This window comes from Cicer arietinum, chromosome 4, assembly GCF_000331145.2.
Source record: "Cicer arietinum cultivar CDC Frontier isolate Library 1 chromosome 4, Cicar.CDCFrontier_v2.0, whole genome shotgun sequence".
Lineage (NCBI taxonomy): Eukaryota > Viridiplantae > Streptophyta > Magnoliopsida > Fabales > Fabaceae > Cicer > Cicer arietinum.
In genome coordinates, this window is record NC_021163.2 from 38,315,955 (window position 1) to 38,328,911 (window position 12,957).

Here is a 12,957-nt window from a genome sequence, read left to right on the forward strand (position 1 = left end):
TCACAATCTTTTCTTTATCAACTTTGGTAGGTACATATCCCAACGTGTACTTATTGTTCTTCTATAGTATTTCCAACAATTTCCCCAATTTAACAAAAATCCATCCTTCCAACATGGACTTGGTAGACTTCAATGATGTGATAGACAATTTTGGTTCTTTTAAGCGAGATCCTTCACCAATGAAGACAACATTGCCGATTTCTAATGCTCGGAAGGAAGTCTATATGGCTTCCTCCGTGTCTTTGATGTAGCCCATGTTAGATAGATGACTCACTATCATATCTTCTCCCCCATATACTATTACCAGCTTATCATTCATTATAAACTTTAGCTTTTGATGGAGAGTTGATGTCACTGCTCCAACAACATGAATCCACGGTCTCCCTAAAAGGCAACTATATGTTGGTTTAATATCCATCACTTGGAAAACTACTCCAAAGTTATAGGGTCCAATTTGAATCGGCAGGTCAATCTCACCAACAACTTATCTCTCGGATCCATCAAATCCTTTCACCACCATAGCACTGGGCTCATACATGCTCCATCAACAAATAACTTTGAGAGTGTCGATTTTGTCATAAAATTTAATGTCGAACCATTATCAACTAGTACCCATGCAAGAATATGAGCATGACACTTTACAAAGATGTGTAGTGCTTTATTATGCTTTGTCCCTTCAGTTGGTAATTCGCCATCGCTAAAACTTAGACAACTACTAGCGATGATGTTACGGACAACTCTGTCAAACTGGTCGACAGAGATATCATGAATAACATGAGCATCATTTAAAACTTTCATCAGTGCCCTTATAGGTGCTTCAAAGTTCAATAGCAAGGAGAGAACATATATCTTGGAAGAGGTTTGATTTAGCTGATTCACCACCTTATATTCACTTTGCTTGATAAATTTCAAAAATTCGTTAGCTTCTTCTTCAGACACCGTATTTTTTCTAGTCTCTTGTCCTTTTATGGCATAATACATAGCTTCTTTCCCTTTTTTTTTCATGACCCTCCTTTTTCCTAAGTTGTTCAAGAGCATATACTCCACCACTCCGAGTCACCCCACCAATCCCTGAAATATTAGTGACACCAGTTCCTTTAGGTTCATAGTTATCACTTGATTGATGATTGACCAAGTGGGATGTGACTTCGTAATTTCATGGTACCGCCTTGGTATTTCCGTAAGGAAAAAGGGTTGGTGCTTGGACAATTATTGCATTTGGCCAGCTAGGAGTTTGCTTAAGATTCTATTTTCTATAATTTCCAATGGTTTTGGGAAGAGATATATTATTTTCCATGCATGGCTCTATGGTCAACACATGATCATCTTTTGAACATTGGTCTATCTCATCTTCAACGACATTGACATAGGTATTCTCGTGGCCCAACAAGGGATTACTCCCTACGTTGGGACCGTCTTCCTTGGAGGCAAGCCATTTTGCATTAATAAGTTCTTGCACTTTAGATTTAAGGGCTTGACAATCTTCAATGGAATGCCCTACGACTCCTGCATGGTATTCACATTTGGCATTTGGGTCATACCATTTTAGGAATGTTGGTTCCAAAGGTTTCATTGTTCTTAGGACTACCATTGAATTCTGGAGTAGGTGAGACAATAATTAGCTGTACGTGACAAGAATTGGGTCAAAACGGGTTATCCTTTTTTCTCGGTTAACTGATGGTTTGTAGTAATTCGAGATTGAATTTTGGTTCCATTGGTTTTGTTGGGAAAATGTGGCAGGTGGTGGTTGGACCAGGGGTGATTGATAATAAGGTGGCCTTGAAGGGTGATATTAGGGGTATGAAGCTTGTGAGGTCGCAACCATATATGGAAAGAGAATGTAGGGAATTCGGGGTATTAGGGGTTGAAAATTTGGAGGTCGATAAGAATTCATGGTTGGAGAATAAGAGACCCTTGGGTTTGCCATTACAACGTTAGCATCCCCTTCTTTCTTCTTTGTAAATCCCATCTGGGGTTTCTTCATACCACTCGTTCCACATACAATCTTACCACTTCTCATGCCACTTTCTAATCTTTCTCCTACCATGACTGTAACACCCCAATTTTTAACAGCGCGAGTGCATTTTTTTTAAACAACTTAATAAAATATTATTTCGTAACACAAAACGACAAGAATCATAACTAATTACATTATATATATAAACTAGCTAAAATAGTTTGTGGGACGATAATCCAAAGTATACAAATAGAAAATAAACCGGGACTATGAGACCTATAAGACATCGCTCATACTCGAGGTATTCCAGGAAGACACCTGCACATAAGTATTGCTCCAAGAATGTTATCTCCCCCATGACCACGTAAAAAAACAAAACGGAACATGGACACACCAAACAAAAGTCAATTGTCAGAGAATATCATATGTACAGTTATCCCAAAACAAAATAAGTACAACCACCAAAAGAAAGACATTAAGGCCTTATACAACAAAAACTAATATGATCATCCACTAGCAACTACAATAGTAAGGGTGACATCTACACACTGCACAAGTCCCATCTGACGCATTATCTCTCTGTGAAGTAACTTCTTCCTCCTCATCAGCCATGGAGGGATTCGTCTCCTCAGAGATCAGGTCGACCCACAAGATAAGTGGCTTCGACGACGTATGAATCTCAATACAGCTCACTACCAAAAGTGGGAGCTCTGACTCGACCCGTATATGTAGCCCTGCTTGAGATGGGTCGTATGCCCAAGCAGTCGACAAGTGCCCGTCAAGGAAGTCTAACGACGTTTCTGTCGTCAAGGTAACAGTTGGTGGAATGAACTCGGGTATCATCTGAGGTCAAAGCCCAATTTCTACAATAATGTAAATGGTCACCAACCAAAACTAACAAATTACATTTAACACTTACGTCATAAAGATAAGCAATAACACTTAACAATTACAGCATGATAACAAACAATAGCAGAGTATGTATATACAATTATCATATTATAACAAACATAACGCACGTGCCAAACACCATATGCAATGCTTATATGCCAATGCACATGATTCTGGAATTTCCAAACCCTCATCGAGGGGAAAAAATCGTAAATGTACCGCCTCTCACAAACCAGTACTAATTATCAAGGTGCCACCTATCACAGATCAACACAATTTACTAGAATACAATCTATCACATATCTACACGACAAATAAATCATCGTAAGGATAAGATGAACCAATAAATTCATGGCACCATCCCGTGGCCCATCACGGTCACCACTAACATCGTGGCCCATCATGGTCACGACTAACACTGTGACCCATCACGATTACCACTAATTATGAAATGCATGAGCATACTCTGACTCTTTCACAACAATCATTATGCAAATGTAACTATTAAAAGACTCCTCTTTTGATACTCATTACACACTAATAATTTGTCATACTTTTCACAGAGTATACTCAAGACATATTATCTTCAATAAAATTCATAACATGTAGCAACACGTATTATCATTCAAGAATGCATCATCACATATTCACACATCAATCATACACCAATCACACATATAAGGCCCCTATGTGCAATCTAAAAATTTGGAAGGATCCCTTACCTTAGTTATAACTTTTTCAACAGTTATCACTACCACAATCAAACACAACAAAAAATCTCGTTCGTGCTGACACCTTTAATCAAATAGTGTTGGACTTAGTTAAATTAATCTTTTACACTTTAATTACCTTACAAATTATTTCTTACTCCTAACCCCCTTAGAGTATATTTTACTAGAAGAGTTTACAATGAGTAAGGATTAATAGTACTATTAACCACAACACACTTTCAACATATAAAATATATTTTTAGGAATTAACATCATTTAATTTTTCAGTGAATTCACTAACAATTTTTTTGAAACGTTTTAATTTATTTTTCTCAAAATTTTTCACACAACCACAAATTTTTTTCAAATTTGCCATAACTCATTTTTTTTTTTTCCGTTCCAATTAACTACATAACCACACAAAAGATATCAATAAATATTATTGATAGTTTCGAGGTTATAACTCTTTGAAATAGTTTCATTCCTTTCAAAATATATTAAATATTTTATTTTTCTTTTCTTATCTTATCAACAAAGCTTGTATTTTAATTCATGAAACTTGAAATCTTTAAAAAAAAAAGAAATTCTAACTCAAGACTTTAACCTTTACTTAATAAACTTGAAACTTTAATTAAAATGATGCAAACTTTTTTAAAAAATTGAAAGTATACATATAAAAACTTGAAATAACAATTCACTAATTTTCCTTAAAACACCAGTTCATAGATTTGATAACCACTTGTATACATTCCTGATCATCAATCATAACAACTACTTTGGAAATGTAAAAACTAAGAAAAGTAATTTTTCTTTAATCACCACAACAACATTAATATATCAGAGTTCTCTCCACCGCTAATTTGACGCTAACGAATCGATTCTTTTTCGAGACTCAATGAGCTAACTACATAAACATAAATATTTATAACAATTTATTCACAACTAAAATTTATCCAACTACAACAAAATTTCAAAATTATATCTTTTTCACACACCAAATTTTTAAAACCAAACAATCTACATTATTTAGTTAAAACGAAATAAAATAAATATTTTCCAAATCAAACTTACACACACTCGATTATTAAAGAACAAAAAAATTTAGTTAATGAAGTACTCTAAACTTTTTCTTTTTAAACTCAGTCTAAAGTAATTAAAAGTGTAACCTTTTTAACTTTAAATATTTTAATTTCAATATAATTTTTTGTTCAAACTCTTTAACTTGATTAAAATTTAAACTTTTTCACCACTTTAACAACTCTAAATTTTCTTGTAAAATTTCAACTTCAGTTAAAACTCATTTATTTGAAAATAACTCATTACGTAACTCAAACACATCAAAATCAAATTTTTTTCTAACCATTAGTAACCAAATCATCATCAACAACAAAACAACACAACAACAAAAGATTTGTTAAGAACTCAAAAATTTCACGCATCTCCCCACCGTATAAAGTTTGCAAATTTTGGAAAAAAAGAAGGAAGTAAGTGTTTCACCTCAAATAAATTAGCTCACAAGCACCGTCTTGTAGAGGAGAGTAACTTTCCTTCCTAACATTTCTTGATTGGAGGCTTTAATCAAGTAGAAAATAGAGGTTTTTTGTTTTTTTTTTTTTAAAATTACCAACATTTTCATTATTTAGAAACAGAGAAAGAAGAAGGGAGGTGACGAGGAATTGAAGGAAAAACTCCTTTCCCTGGCAGGCTCACGTGCATATATATATATAAATATATTATTAAATAATTAGGTATACTATAAAATTATCATTATAACATCTAAACACTCTTACACATATAAAATAAATATATATATATATATATTTGGTACTTAATTCATAAAATAAAAATTAGGTTAAAAGCCTATGCAATTCAACACGAAATACACTAAAATTGCACAAATTAGAGTTTAGAAAATTCAGGGTCTTACCTTACTACCCCCCTGAAATTAGTTTCATCCTCGAAACTACGCATCGATAAACAAATCAGGGTACTTAATTCATAAAATAAAAATTAGGTTAAAGGCCTACACAATTCAACACAAAATACACTAAAATTGCACAAATTAGAGTTTAGAAAATTCAGGGTCTTACATTACTACCCCCCTGAAATTAGTTTCATCCTCGAAACTACGCGTCGATAAACAAATCAAGGTGTTGTTTGCTCATCTTGCTCTCTAGTTCCCAAGTCACATGTCCAGTAGTTGGATTCCAAATCACTTTGACTAATGAAACTTTCTTGTTCCTTAACCGCTTAATTTTCCTGTCCTCAATTCTTAAAGGTAATACTTCGAATGACAAGTTATTCTTTAGTTGAATGGTGTCTGGACAACAACAGAGGCAACACAATCCGATAAGCCACAAGTCCAATTCGTGCAGTAATTTGGTATGGTCCATTAAACTTCAGTGTTAATTTCTTTGATTTTATGGCCCTGCCAACTCTAGTCGTAGGTGTGACTCTCAGAAACTCATAATCACCCAGTTCGAATTCTAAAGGTCTGGGATGCTTGTCCGTATAACTCCTCTGACGGTCTTGTGAGATCTTCATTTTCTCTTTTATCTTCTTGATCTTTTTTGTAGTCTATTGCACCATCTCAGGTCCTACAATCATACTTTCACCGCCCTTATACCAACACAAAGGCGTTTGACCCTTGCGTTCATACAAAGCCTCATATGGTTCCATTCCAATACATATGTGGAAAGTATTGTTGTAGGAAAACTCAATCAATGGCAATACATCATGCCAACTTCCTCTATCATCTAATACACATGTCCTCAATAAATCTTCCAATGACTGATTCGTTCTCTCAGTCTGTCCGTCCGTTTACGGATTATATACTGAGCTCAATCTTAGTTTCATTCCCAAAGCTTCATGCAACGCTCCCAAAAAGTGCGACATGAATTTCGGGCCACGGTATGATACAATACTCGATGGTACTGCGTGTAATCTCACAATCTCAACAATGTAGATCTCTATTAGCTTATCTACCTTATAAATGGTCTTTATTGGTAAAAAGTGTGCGGATTTAGTTAATCGATCCACTATCACCCAAATAAAATCATTTTTTCTCCTTGTTTTTGGCAATTCGTTTATAAAGGTATATCTAAAGGTTGTAACATTCCAACAGGTCGCTGATGTTCCACTTTCGCTTTTGGACATGTTAAACAAGTTGATACATACTCTGCTACATGCCTCTTCATTCTTGGCTACCAAGAATTCTGCCTCAAGTTCTGATACATCTTTGTTTCTTCAGGATGGATACTCAATATGCTCTTATGAGCCTCTTCTAAAATTGTTTTCCTTAGATTTGCAACTGCTGGTACACAAATCCTCCCATTACATCTCAAAATATTATCTGGTCCAATCTTAAACTCAGTTGTCTTCCTTTGCACTATTAAGTTCCTATTCTCTTGGATTAATCGATCATCTTGAAAATTCACAATGTCTTCAAGTAGACCGCTCAAAATCTTAATCATTCCGAATTTCAAAATCCCCAGTGCAAACTCTACGTCCAAGTGTAGGTCTCTAAATGCTTCCCACAACTCTTGTTGTCTAGCCATTACTGCTGAAGACATTGACACACTCCTTCTACTGCAATGTGAAATCAAAATCCTTGAGAGTATCCATCCATTTTCTTTGACGCATGTTCAGTTCCTTTTGATCAAACAAATATTTCAAACTCTTATGGTCACTGAACACTGTGAAAGTGCATCCATATAAGTAGTGTCTCTAGATCTTTAATGCAAAAACTACAGCAACAAGCTCTAAATCATGAGTAGGATAGTTTCTTTCATGAATCTTCAATTGTCTTGAGGTGTAGGCTACAACTTTCTTGTGTTGCATCAGGATACACCCCAAACCTTGGTGAGACGCATCACAGTAAACTTCGTATGGTTCTTCTGGTTGTGGTAAGACCAATACTGGTGAAGTTGTCAACTTTTTCTTTGGTAAGTGAAAATTTTCCTCGCACTTATCTGTCCATGCGAACGGTTGATCCTTTCTAGTGAGTTGTGTCAATGGAGCTACAATCTTAGCAAAACCTTCAATAAACCTCTTGTAGTATCCTGCCAATCCGACGAAACTTCGTATGTTAGTGATAGTTGGAGGCCATTTTCAAGTGAGGACTGTCTCAATATTTGCCGGATCCATAGTTATTTCTTCCTTGGTTATCACATGTCCTAAGAAGTTCACTTCTTCTAGCCAAAACTCGCACTTCAACAGATTGGCATACAATTGCTTCTCGCGTAAAACTTCAAGAGCTTGACGCAAATGCTCTCCATGTTCTTCCTCAGTTCTTGAATAAATTAATATATCATCGATGAACACCACAACAAACTTATCTAGAAATAGGATAAAGATTCTTCTCATGTAATTCATAAAAATTGCTAGTGCATTGGTAACTTCAAATGGCATAACAAGATATTCATAAATATCCGTAACGGGTTCTAAAAGCAGTTTTCTGAATATCTCTTTCTCTTACTCGAATCTGATGGTAACCTGACTTTAAATCAATATTCGAAAACACCACAACTCCTCTCAACTGATCGATCAAATCATTGATACGTGGTAAAAGATAACGATTCTTAATAGTTGTCTTATTAAGTTGCCTATAATGCACACATAAGCTCGAGTTTCCGTCCTTCTTCTTAACTAACAATACCAGAGCTCCCCATGGTGACACACTTGGTCTAATAAATCCTTTCTGCAACAAATCTTCAATTTGGACGTTGAGCTCATTCAATTCCAATGGCAACATCCGATACGGCGGAATCAAAATAGGTCCAGTTCCTGGGTGTAAATCAATGAAGAACTCCACCTCTCTTACTGGTGGTAATCTTGGAATTTCTGTTGGAAATACATCAAGGTGCTCCTTGACAAACACCATGTCTTCTATGCTCACATTTATCTTTCCCTCCACGTTAGCTAATGAAAGAAACTTTTGAGTTCCTTCTTTCAACGACACTCCGAGTTTGTTAGCAGCCAAATACTTAATGACTCCTGACTCGGGGAAAAGAACCAATTTGCAAGCACAATCCAAAATTATATATGATACAACATCCAATCCATACCGCTAATGACCTCAAGTGATTGTAGGGGTAAAAAAAATCAAATTAATCAAGAAATCCCAATTCTGAATAGTTACTTGACAATGTAAACATGTAGTATTAACGGTCAAAGTCTTAACAGGTGTGGAAACAACCAAATCAAAAGGCAGAGAAGACACATATAATTTCAAACGATTCACACAATCCATAATAATGAAGGAAAGAGTTGCCCCTGAATCAAAAAGTGCAGTTAGAGTGTTACTTGCAATCTCGCAGTCTCGTTGGATCAAATTGCTATATTGATTTCCAGCTTCAGCACCCATGCGATAAACGTGTCTATTAGCAGTATGACGAGTATCCCTAGTTACATTCACTGTTGGTTCCACCTTCGAAGCCTTGCAATCCCTTGCAAAGTGCCCTGGCTTATTGCAATTGTAGCATGGAAGACTGTTAGAGGTACAAACATTAGCATAAGGTCCTTCTTCCCCACATTGGAAATATCGAATCACTTGTCCTAATTGTCTTCCAAAGTTCTTGTATACTGGGCGATTCTAACCTCTATTGTTGTTATGTAGTCGGTTATAGGGCTTAACAACTTGTTTCCCTTTGTTGTTATGATGGTTCACTCGATTAGCCCCCTGAAACTAAAGTTCCCTCCTCGGTTGGCCCTCTTGTTCTTCATGTCCTCAACTTCTCTACATTTCTCCACTAAGACTTGGGAAACGCTGAATTCCCAATGGGAGGACAAAGTCTTGAATCTCATACTTCAGTTAATTTTGGAAACTGGGACACATAAATTGTTCATCAACCTCTTCATGAAAAAACCTAAAATGCATTGACAATGACTCAAACTTAGCAGCATATTCACCGCTGTCATATTTCCCTGGTACAGTTTAAGAAAATCATCACCCAACTTAGTTTTGATACTCATTGGGAAGTATTTGTCTAAAAATTTCCTTTTGAACAACTCCCAGTTCACCTCCTCATGAGCTGATCCTATCAGAAGCCTTGTACTTCTCCACCAATATTCAACATCCACTAGTAGCAGATACGTAGCATAGTTAACCTTCACCCCTGCCTGACAATTAATTATTTCGAAGATCTTTTCCTCTTCCTGAATCCAATGGTCGGCTTTTTCTGGACTCTCATCACCCTTGAACTTTGGAGGATTGTGACGGTGAAAACCTTCCAATCCCCTAGACTCAGCAACACGTATCTCTCTTTCCTTCTTCTCTAGATCCCGTAGAGTCTTTGCATCAATAGAAACAACCGTGTTATTCATTGCTTCAACCATTTGATCATCCCTGTTGACGCTGACTCTTGCAGCGTTGTTCCTTCTTTGAGGCATTGTTTCCTACAAAACGAACATCAAGAAGAAATCTCAACACCGCTTAGAAGAATTCCAAAAATAACTTTCGACTACATACACACATAACAACTACACAAGACCTGACAACTCAAAAAACTTACCCCGATGCATGATCAAATAACGACTTCGAACCTACAGGTCGACCTACAATCTAACCAAAGCTCTGATACCACAATGTAACACCCCGATTTTTAACAGCGCGAGTGCATTTTTTTTAATCACCAACATTTCATTTTTTAAAAACAAAGAAAGAAGAAGGGAGGTGACGAGGAATTGAAGGAAAAACTCCTTTCCCTGGAAGATTCACGTGAATATATATCATTTCATCCTTGTTGGTTCATATATATATATATATATATAATTAAATAATTAGGTATACTATAAAATCATCATTATAACATCTAAACACTCTTACACACATCGCATCACTCACTTCTCAATCTAATTTAATAAAAATATCTACTCTCGCTGCGACTCAATTGACAGATAAATTTTTTTGTAACTTAATTAAATTATACTCTAATAAATAATTTTAATCAGTTCTAAAAAAAAATATACCTATATTTTAAAGGTATTAATAACTCTAACAAAATATATCTTTGGTACTTATTTCATAAAATGAAAATTGGGTTAAAGGCCTATGCAATTCAACACAAAATACACTAAAATTGCACAAATTAGAGTTTAGAAAAATCAGGGTCTTACAATGACCATGTCAGAAAAGTTTGATGACATACTCTCAATCATCTTATCATAAAAGGGTGACTAGAGAGTATCCATAAATTTATCAACCATTTCTCTTTCAGATAAAGGATGATCTACTTGCGGTGCCACTTTTCTCCACCGTTGTGCATATTCTTTGAATGTTTCATTGTCCTTTTTCGACGAATTTTGCAATTGCATCTTGTCATGGGCTATGTCAATGTTATACCTGTATTGTTCAAGAAGGCATCAACCTAATCTTTCCACAAACCAATTTTCTTTCACTCGAGATGCATATATCAATTTAATGATGCCCTACTCAAACTGTCTTGAAAAAATGGATGAAAAGTTTGTCATTATAAGCATGAGAAGCCATTTTTCTACAATACATTGTCAGATGGTTTTTAGGACATATGACACCTTTATATTTTTCAAACTCAGGTATCTTGAACTTTGAAGGGATCACCAGATCAGGAACTAAGCACATATCAAAAGCTTCGATACCATAAACATTACTTCTTTCAGTTTCTTTTATTTTTTTCTTCTAAAACATGTAATTTTTCTTTAGATTGTGTATCATCACCAAGATGAGGTTGTTTCCAATTTCTATTAGCATCAAAATGGGGTACTTGGGGTGCACTGAATGGATTATTTTATGAAGGTATAGTGTTTTGGGGTGGCACGTAGCCCATAAGAGATGGGATCTGTGGTTGATTTAGGCTTTGAGTGTTGGTAGTTGAGTGGTTTGGGTTACTATCCATGGGGTTTATGACTATAGGTAGAGTATAACCAAGTGGAAGACCATACATAATAAATTGCATGGTTGACACAGGAAACTGTTGGGTAGTTGGGGTAAAGCCTGGTGGGTGAGACATGGTGTTTTGGTGTTCTTTATTTGTAGTTGAAGGATTCCCATCTTTATTATCCTTCGTTATCAAAGTCTGTATAGCCTCTAGGATTCTATCGACATTGTCCTACAATTGGATAACATCAATTCTCATCACTTCTTGGTTTTGCTCAAGTTCATCGATGATCTTGGAGTTTGCGCGAGTCTGATAAGGGTGTCGGGGAAACAACTTTATTGATTTTTTCTGAAAGATCATATGATGTTAGTTAAACAAAAATGAAGATTTATATGCATGCATGTGGGTATTATATAACCATTAATTTTGCAACCTAAGCACACACATCATTTTAGAAAACTCAAAACAAGCTCGTCCATTGATAATTAAAAGGGTACAAGTGCAACATTTTCTCTATATCTGAAATACATTGTTTCTATCACTCTTGACGAATTAAACTATTCGTTTCTTCTATCAAACTATTACAATGTTGAATGAAAGTAATAATCTTAATATGTGTGGCATATGGAACTATGCTTGCTTATGTTTTCCTTATGAGTACAGGGACCCTTTCGATGGCTTGGTTGGCTATGAAAGTGATTTTTTCACTACGATCCATCCACATTATCCCTTCTTTCCCAAGCATCTCTACTGCTTCCACTTGTTCCATCATTCAGTTTCTTAACATATTTGCTTCCTCTTGTTCCTTCAACCACACATCTCGGTACATAGCAACAACTTCTTGTTTTTCAATTTTTTCTTCTTCTATCCTTGTCTTATATCTATCACTATCTCCAACTATTGTTTCAAATCGTCCAATTGTCTTTTTGCATTTCTTTCACCGATTTATGAATCTTTCAACCATTTTCTCAACTTTTCAACCTCCTCTCACGCTGGGTCTCTTTCTTGTCTTCTCAAACTGAAAGACTCGTCTGAAGCCCTTAAATTGCATTGAAGCTTGAGCTTATAATCCTCCTATACCTTCGCCCTCTTATTTGATCTTTCAAGAGAAATCGTCTTCTGCTCATTTTCCAATAGGGCACTCTCCTACGCTCGATGAACTACCATCAACTCTTCTCACATATTCTTCTTTTCCTATTCTGCCTCTAGAATTTATGCATTGTCGATAGCTTAATCTCTTGGACCCTATTCCTGACCCACTGTCGGTAGCAATCATCTGCACCACAACTTCTACTTCCTTGTTCCTTATCTTTTCTGATTATCGTATTCTAATATTGACGTACTCTCCTATAATCTTCAATGTTTTCTAAACCCATGTCATAAAGAATACAGTGGGTTATTAATTTTGGAATTGGTTCTCCTATGATAGGATACCCAAGTTGTCTAAAGGCCAATACTGGGTTATAATTCACACAACCTCTAGTCCCCATAAGTGGCACATTAGGGAGTGTTCCACATTGGTATATTACTCCTTTTACCTCTC